Source organism: Eumetopias jubatus, unplaced genomic scaffold (assembly GCF_037043125.1).
Source record: "Eumetopias jubatus isolate StellerSeaLion01/CBP00866 unplaced genomic scaffold, mEumJub1_p1.0 scaffold_9, whole genome shotgun sequence".
NCBI lineage: Eukaryota > Metazoa > Chordata > Mammalia > Carnivora > Otariidae > Eumetopias > Eumetopias jubatus.
Genome location: NW_028274815.1, coordinates 77,279,360 through 77,289,398, shown reverse-complemented (window position 1 = coordinate 77,289,398; position 10,039 = coordinate 77,279,360).

Sequence of the window (10,039 nt, the reverse complement as noted above, 5' to 3'; positions counted from 1 at the left end):
GTACAGTTACTAGAATAAAAATTCAATAGATGGGGAAATAGAGACCCAGAACTGAGAAGGAATTTAGCAAAGTCACATCAGATTTTAGTGACAGACATGGAACTGGAACCAAGGCCAAACTCAGGAGTTAGGTTCTCTGAGGACAATGGATGTTCTATTTTTCTCTCCCTTTCTCATTTCTCTCTTCTTTCTCTGAAGTATAAGACTGGTGCTAAGCTAAATTCCACAACTCCTTCCTAAATGAGAGACAAGACTTCTATTCCTTGACTGGGCAGAGTGAGACAATAGGTTTCTCTTCAAGATGGAGAGCTAGCAGCCTCTCTCCTCTGGAACTTAAACAGAATCTTGATGTCTGAAGATGATTTGGTTAAGTGAAGACTAGAAAAGCAGCCAATGGAATTGTCTCTTACATATTTGTCATTAGATGCTGGGTTTGTGTCTTAACATCTGTAAGCCTCTGTTTATCTGTGAGATGTATTTAAGGGTCCCCACCATAGGCAGATGTTTTAAAAATTAAATGGGAAATTTTTTAAAAGATTTTATTTTAGAGGGGGGGAGCACGTTCATGAGTTGGGGGAGGGGCAGAAGGAGAGGGAAAGAGAATCTCAAGCCGACTCCATGCTCAGCATGGAGCCCAACACAGGGCTCAATCTCACAACCCTAAGATCATGAACTGAAATCGAGTCAGATGCTTAACCAACTGAGCCATCCAGGCGCCCCAAGAATTAAATGGGAAATTTATGTAGCACATCAGAATTTTCTCACATGGAACAACTTCCTGGGACTTCACAGCCCTGTCCTTTGATCTCAAAGACACCCCAGATAAGGACAAAGCAATAAGCACATGGGGCCCCAGCCAACAGAGAAGAGAGAAATTTAAAACTGTGAAGGGACTTAAAAGGAGGGGGAAAAAAGATAAATCAAAGAATAGGAATATTGCCACATCACTTCCCCACCCACATGGCCAAAGAGCAGAGCTTTTATTTTGTTCCTGAGATAATGCACATTCTCTGGTGAGAAAGAGGCCTCATAATACCCACAGGCATATTTGAAAACATTGTTGAACCATGCCACTTACAAGAGAAATGTTAATTTGTCCATTCACACAATAAAATAGTATTTTCCCACCTGAAATTTGAAAAGATGTTTAAATGATAAAACCCAATGCTAGGGCTTTCTGGTCCAAGATGGCAATATAGGAAGAACCTGAACTCTTCTCCTCCATGGAACACACTAAATTACACCTATTTATAGAACATTCCTCCTAAAGAACCGGGGATCACTGAACATCTTTTGCACAACCAAAGTTAGACCACATAGAGAAGAGCAAGAGAAATGAAGACATGGTAATGAAGGGAACCTCACTCCCAACACTTCAAACTGAATGGGGAGGGATGGTACTGAGGGACCAGGAACAGATACCTCTGTTCTTGGGCACAGAAAAAAAGCTGTGGTTTACAAGAGCAATTGGCATATAAAAAAGCCAGCTTGATCTCCACCAAATGGTTGGGGGGAGATGCTGCAATGTTCTCCAGGTGGAAGGGGGTGACAGATATGATCTACACTCTCCCCCACCTTGAAAGCAGACTAGTGCACAGCCTGGCCAGTCTAACTAGCCTGCTGCCTCAGTGAACACTGGGCTCATAGCTCACACCAGCCCCAGCTGTCCCACCAAGGTGGCCAGGACACCCCTGGTTAGCATTCATTGCAACCCCAGCCTTTGTGCCAAGGTGATACAGGTGCAAAGCACCCTGGAACATTCCAAGCCTACACTACTTTGGCTTCAGACAGCTTGCTAGGGCACCTCCAGTGCAGAGTGCTCTGGAACCTCTCTGTCGACATCTGCTTCATATCCAGCTGCTGTGTCAGGTGCCCACCACGTGAAGCACCCTGGAACACCCACACCAGCCTCAGCTCCAGTCATCGTGCCAAAACACCCACTGTGCTAAACACCTTGGGGCACCATGGTTTGCACCCAATTCAGCTTCAGCTGTCCTTCTAGGGCATATTTTGTGCAGAGAGCCCAGGGACCAAACCAGCCCACACTTATTTTAGCTTTAGCTGTCCTACAGTGTACCCCCTGTGCAGAGAGTACTAAGACATCCCAACTTGTACCCTGCCTCATCTCCAGGCACCTCTCCAAAGAACCCTTTGTGCCAAGACCCTGGAACATCTCAGTTTACATCTATTTCAGCTTCAGCTATCTTGCCAAGGTGCCATTTGTGCACAGAGCCCCATATCCCCCCCATGCACCCACCTTAGTTTTAGCTATCCTGCCAGGATACCCTCTGCACAGAAAGCTCAGAGACTTCCTGGTCTACACACCACCTCAGCTCCAGCCACCTTGCCAGGGCATCCTAGGATGCCCCAGGTTGCACTCATTTCAGCTTCAGCTAACTACAAGGGTGCCCTCAACACAGAGAAACCTGGGACATGCTGGCCTGCATCCACTTCACCTTCAGCTCTCTTGACAGGGTGTCCACTGTGTGGAAAACCCCAGGATCCCCATCCCACAGTAGCCACAGCTCCAGTCAGCCAACAAAGTCACCAACCACACACAGTATACATAGGGGACAACCATACACAAGACCTTCACTTCAAGTTTAAAAGTAACTGTTCCGCCTAACCCATAGAAACAAACACAGAAAGTCAAGCAAAATAGGGAGACAAAGGAATATTCACTAAAAGAAATAACAACGATAACAAACAACTCAGAAAAACTAAGTGAAACAGAGATAAGCAATATGCCTGATAAAGAATTTAAAGTAATGATCATAAAGATACTCACTGGGCTAGAGGGAATACTAGAAGAACTCAGTGAGACTTTAAATAAAGAGATAGAAAATATAAAAAAGAACCAATCAGAGTTGAAGAATATGAAACTGAAATAAAAAACACACTAGGTGGGGGGCACCTGGATGGTTCAGTTGGTTAAGTGTCTGCCTTCAGCTCAGGTCATGATCCCAGGGTCCTGGGATCAAGTCCCGCCCTGTGTTGGGCTCCCTGTTCCATGGGGAGTCTGTTTCTACCTCTCCCTCTACCCCTCCCCCCAGCTCATTCATTCTCTCTCTAATAAATAAAGTTTTAAAAATCTTTAATTAAAAAAACACACTAGAGGGAATCAACAGTCCACTAGTGGATGCAAAAGAATGAATGAATCAGCAATCTGGAAGACAGGGTAATGGAAAGCACCCAAGCTGAACAGAGAAAGGAAGACAGAAAGATGGACAGACGGACAGAGGAAAGGAGAGGAGAAGAGAGGAAAGTAGAGAAGGAGGGATGGAGGGAGGGAGGGAGGGAGGAAGAAAGGGAAGAAAGAAAAGAAAGAAAAGAAAGAAAGAAAGAGAAAAAAAGAAAGGAAGGGAGAGGTGATGAGGGGAAGGAAAGGGAAAGGAGGGAAGGGAAAATTTTTTAAATGAGGATACATTAAGGGATCTCTAGGACAACATCAAGTGAATAAACATTCACATTATAGGGGTTTCAGAAGAAGAGAGAAAGGGGACAGAAAACTTATTTGCAGAAATAATAGCTGAAAGCTTCCCTAAATAGGGAAGGAGATAAACATCCAGTTCCAAGAAGCACAGAGAGTTCCAAACAAGATGAATCCAAGCAGGTCCACACCATGACACATAATAATTAAAACAGCAAAGTTTAAAGGTAGAGATTATTTTAAAAGCAGCAATAGAGAAGCAAAAAATTATTTACAAGGGAAAACCTACACAACTATCGGCTGATTTTCAGCAGAAATATTGTAAGCCAGAAGAGAACGGCATGATATACTCAAAATGCTAAAAGGAAAAAACCTACATCCAGGATTATTCTACCCAGCAAAATTATCATTCAGATTTGAAGGAGAGATAAAGAGTTTCCCAGACAAACAAAAGATAAAGGAGTTTATCACCACTAAACTGGCCCTACAAGAAATGTTAAAGGGACTTCTTTAAGTGGAAAAGAAATGGCCATAGTTAGATGTAAGAAAATTATGAATAAAAATATGTAAAATATGACAGTATATACATAAATATGGAGGGAGTAAAAAAAAAACAAAGTCCTTTTTTTTTAGAATGTGTTTGAATTTAAATGACCATCAAATTAATATAGACTACCATATACTTAGGATGCTATATAAGAACTTCATGGTAACCACAAACCCAAACCTCTAACAGATAGAAAGCCAAACATAACACTACACAAGCTCATTAATCCAAAGAAAGAGAGGAAAAGAAGAAAGAAACAGAGAACTACAAAGACGACCAGAAAAGAAATAACAAAATAGTAATAAGTACATACTTATCAATAATTACTTTAAGTGCAAATGGCCTAAATACTCCAATCAAAAGACACAAAGTAGCGAAAGGGATTAAGAAAAAAAAAAAAAAAAAAAAAACAAGACCCAGGGGCAACTGTGTGGCTCAGTCCATTGAGCATCTGACTCTTGATTTTGGCTCAGGTCATGATCTCAGGGTCATGAGATCAAGCTCCATGTCAGGCTCCACACTCAGTGTGGGATCTGCTTGTCCCTCTCCCTCTGCTCCTCCTCCCCTCGCTCATGCATGCTCTCTCTCTCTCAAATAAATTAAATCTTTAAAAAAAAAAAAACAAGACCCAGATATATTCTGCCTATAAGAGACTCACCTCAGACCTAAAAATCCTAAGTGATTGGGTGGAAAAATGTTTACCATGCAAATGGAAAAGGAAAAAAGAGCCAGAGTAGAAATACTTTATCGGACAAAATAGACTTTAAAACAGACTGTAACAAGAGACAAAGAAGGGCATTACATAATGATATATTGATCAATCCAAGAGGATATAACAATTATAAATATCTATGCACCTAAATACATAAAGCAAATATTAATGGACATAAAGAGAGAAATTGATGGTAATAAAATAAAAGTAGGGAACTTTAACCCCCCCCTTACATCAATGGTTAGATCATCCATGCAGAAAAATCAACAAAGAAACAGTGTCTTTGAATGACAGACCAGATGGACATAACAGGTATTTAAAGAACATTCCATTCCAAACCAGAATACACATCCTTTTCAAGTGTGCATGGAACATTCTCCAAGATAGATCACTTGGTAAGCCACAAGACAAGCCTCAATAAATTTAAGAAGACTGAAATCATACCATGCATCTTTTCTGACCACAGCAGTATGAAACTAGACTTCAGAAGAAAAAAATTGAAAAAGACACAAACATGTAGAAGCTAAACAGCATAATACTAAATAACCAGTGGGTCAACGGAACAATCAAAGAAGAAATTAAAAATACATAGAGACAAGGAAAATAAAAACATAATGACCCAAATTCTTTGGGACTCAGCAAAAGTAGTTCTGAAGGAAATATATAATGATACAGGCCTACCTCCAGGAACTTACACCTAAACAAAGTAGAAAAATAAGAACAAATTCCAAGGTGAGTAGAAGGAAGAAAATAATAAGGATCAGAGCAGAAATAAATGACATAGAGACTAAAAAACAATTTTAAAAGATCAACAAAACCAAGAGCTGGTTCTTTGAAAAGTTAAATAAAATTGATAAACTCTTAGCCAGACTCATCAAGAAAAAAGAGAGAACCCAAATAAATAAAATCAGAAATGAGAGGGAAGAAGTAACAACTGACATTACAGAAACAGAAAGGATTATAAGAGAATACTACAAAAAAATTATATGCAAACTAATTGAACAAACTAGAAACAGATAAATCCCTAGAAGCATACAACCTTCCAAAACTGAATGAGGATGAAATAGAAAATTTGAACAGATTGATTACTAGCAATTAAATTGAGTCAGTAATCAAAAAATAAAGTAAAAGTCCAGGACCAGATGTCTTCACAAATTCTACCAAACTGTTTCAAAAAAATAGAAGAGGAAGTAAAGCTTCCAAATACATTCTATGAGTCCAGTATTACTCTGATACCAAAAACACTACAAAAAAGAAAACTACAGGCTAATAGCCCTGATAAACATGGATGCAAAAATCCTTAACAAAATATTAGCAAATCACATTCAACAATACATTAAAAGGATCACTCACCACAATAAAGTGGGATTTTTTCCTGAAGATGCAAGAATGAATGAATATTTACAAATCAATCAATGTGATACAAAATGAAGGATAAAAATCATATGATCATCTTAACAGATGCAGAAAAAGAATTTGATAAAATTCCTTTGTTCATGATAAAACTCTTAACAAAGTGGGTTTAGAAGGAATATACCTCACCAAAATAAAGGCCATATGTGAAAAACCCACAGCAAACATCTTACTTGGTGAAAAATGAGAGATTTTCCTCTAAGATCAGCAACAAGACAAAGATGTCTACCCTTGCCAATTGTATTCAACATAGTACTGGAAGTCCTAGCCACAGAAATTAGACAAGAAAAATAAATTAGAGGCATCCATAGTGGTAAAGAAGAAGTTAATTTGTACTATCACTACTTGTCACTTTTTGTAAATGACATACTATATATAGAAAATCCTAAAGACACAGAAGACATGAATAGATATTTTTCCAAAGAAGACATACGGATAGACTAATAGACACATGAAAAGATGCTCATCATCACTCATCAGGGAAATATAAATCAAAACCACAGTGAGATATCTCACCTTACACCTGTCAAAATGGCTAAAATCAAAATGACAAGAAATAACTAGTGTTGGTGAGGATGTGTAGAAAAGGGAACCCTCATACACTGTTGGTGGGAATGTAAATTGGTATGCTACTGTGGAAACAGTATGGAGGTTTCTCCCCAAAATTAAAAATAGAAATGCCATAAGATCCAATAATTCCACTACTGGGTATTTACCCAAAGAAAAGGAAAACACTAATTCAAAAAGATAGATAGATGCACTCCTGTGTTTATTGCAGCATTATTTAAAATAAGCAAGATATGGAAGCAGCCAAAGTGTCCATCAATAGAAAAATGGATAAGAAAGATGTGACACACACACACACAATATTACACAATCATAAAAAAGGATGAGATCATGCCATTCATGACAAAATGGATGGACCTAGAGGGTATAATGTTAAGTTAAATAAGTCAGACTGAGAAAGATAAACACCATATATTTCACTTATATGTGGAATCTTAAAAAAAACAACAACAAAAGCAAAATCAGACCTGTAAACACAGAGAACAAACTAATGGTTGTCAGAGGGGATGGGGCAGGGAGATGGGAAAAGGATAGGGTGAGGGGGAGTGGGAGAAACAGGCTTCCAGTTATGGAATGAATAAGTCACAGGAATAAAAGTCACAGCATAAGGAATATAGTCTGATATTATAATAGTGTTGTATGGTGACAGATGGGAGCTACACTCATGATGAACAGAGCATAATGTATAAACTTGTCGAATCACTATGCCATACACCTGAAACTAATGTAACATCATGTGTCAACTATACTTAAATTTTAAAAACTTAAAAAAAAAAACAAAACCCTATGCTAGGAAGGATGCAGCCAGGTACCTGGACCCAGGGGCTGGGGTTTGGGGTAAATAGTATGAATTACTTCCTAGCAAGCCACTAGGAAATACAAAAGGGTGCCACTTGTCTCCCACGGGGGTCACTGCTCCAGGGTTATCCCTCTACTGGCCTCAGCAGCCACGTTCAAATACAACGTTCTAGTCACTCTTTTGGTTTCCAAACGCCATGTTCTCTCACCTCCACATGCTGTTCCTTCCGCCTGGAACACTTTCTTCACCTCTTCCCCAGCCAAATCTCACTCACCCTGCAGGAGACTCAGCTTACACATTACCTCCTACAGGAAGCCCACCAAACTGACCCCTTCTCAACTAGGTCAAGAGCCTCCTCTGTCCTCAGAGCCCTGTGGGTTTCCACCATCACGGCAGCGGTTACTCTGGATCTGTGTTCCCCCGTGACACACATTTCCAGAATAGGCACACTGCAGCATTATATAGGAGGAGTGAAATCTCTTTTTGGAGAAAGAGGTGAGTTCTATGTCGTCTTGGGGCCTTGAAGAGAGGGATAGAGATCCAGTTTGGGGTCAGCATTTGAAAGAACATTCTAGGGGCGCCTGGGTGGCTCAGTCGTTAAGCGTCTGCCTTTAGCACAGGTCATGATCTCAGGGTCCTGGGATCGAGCGGGCTCCCTGTTCAGTGGGAAGCCTGCTTCTCCCACTCCCACTCCCCCTGCTTGTGTTCCCTCTCTCTGTGTGTCTCTCTCTGCCAAATAAATAAATAAAATCTTGGAAAAAAAAGAAAAAAGAAAAAAAAGAACATTCTAAGAATTCTGCCTCACTAACCAGCCTGAGCTAGGACCAGATTTGAGGAACTGAGCGACCTTGGATTGGAAAACAGCACCACCTGGTGGTACCTGTGTGGAATAGCACCTTCCTTCATTGGTTCGTTCAACATTTATTGCCAACACATGTAGTGTTTGCGGTATATTTGACAGAGGGGATCATTTTTAATACCTCCCTATAAAATTATTTTCAGCGATAATCACAAAATAAAACAATAATGATGACCATAAAAGAAATGCAAACAGTGAAAATGTACTTCCCTTCTGATAGAAAACTCTATGTAATAATGTAAATGATTGTCCAGTCACTAACAAGCAAATTGTAATAAAACTGAAATATCTGCAAACGCTACAATTCAGGAAGCCACAAAATCTTGCCACTGATGTAATTTTTTTTCTTGATTTGTTCGTTAGTTTTAAAACAATTTAAAAACAATGCTTGCATCTTAATGGTGTTACTCAAATTCAGTAATATAGTTCACGTGTGAACTAATATGCACATTTACCAACTAAAAGCCTTACAGGTCATGCTTTTCCAGACTTCACTGTTTTAAATATTAAGCACAAAATCTCCAAATGGTCACCCAGAATGACAAAATGGAAGTAATATGAGCTTGTGTGTTTTATCTTCACAATCAGTGTTTGTCCCTTTTGAATCTAAATGCAGGAATAGATTATCTCCCAGGACTTGGAGACCCTCAGACAATTCCAAACCATTATAAATTTCTCTCCAAATGAACGCACATAGCCAAGAGTCTTGGTGTGTCTGGAGTTGAGGGTACAACTGGGGGTTCTCTGAATTAATTTTCATATAGAGTATAAAGTGCATCCAAGAATATGCTAATATGAGGCTTACACATAAATTATTAAAACTCAACAGTAAATGGTGAAATCAGAGTAAGGTCTGTACCTAATAATCCCAATGTAAAGTTCCTAGCTCTGGGGTCTTCTTGCCAAGTGTCACCAACCTAGGCCTCATGCTCCCACTCCACACAAGAGATAAAGCCCCCGTCCTTCCCCGACAGTTCCACAAAACAGCCACAGGATTTCTAAACCTCCACAAACAAAAAGAAAACTTGCCTTCCCAGAAGCTGCAGAAAATCTCTTTGCCTTTCCCTGGCTCGGAGTGGGTTTCACGGCTGCCCTTGAGCCAATTGCTCTAGAGAATGAGACAATGGCTGGGAACTGGGGATGGGGCCAATCACAGCTGAGGAACGGGGAGCAAGTTCAGAAAAGAAACACGGGAGCCTAGCTCCATTTCACTCGACCTGTTGGGTTCTGTGCTCCAACATCCAATTTTCCATGTGGGGAGTGCTCGCTTTGGCAGCATATATACCAATTTTCCATGCGGGAAAACTGAGGCAGCAAGAGGCAGGGGACAGGACTTCTCAGTAGGACTGAGCCGGCACTTGGGACACCAGGTAATGAAGATCCCAGCTGTGGCTGTCTGTGTCCAGGGAGGAAGGCGGGGCAGCTGAGTAACGTTCTGAGTGATAGAATCACCTGAAGACACTTTAAGACGCACCAATGTTGGGGCGTGGGGCGTGGGGGGAGGGGTTGGCATTTGTTAAAACCTCTCCAGGTGATGGGATGCCTGGGTGGCTCAGTCGTTGGGTGTCTGCCTTCGGCTCAGGTCATGATCCCAGGGTCCTGAGATCAAGCCCCGCATCAGGCTTCCTGCTCAGCGGGAAGCCTGCTTCTCCCTCTCCCACTCCCCCTGCTTATGTTCCCTCTCTCACTGTGTCTCTCTCCGTCAAATAAAT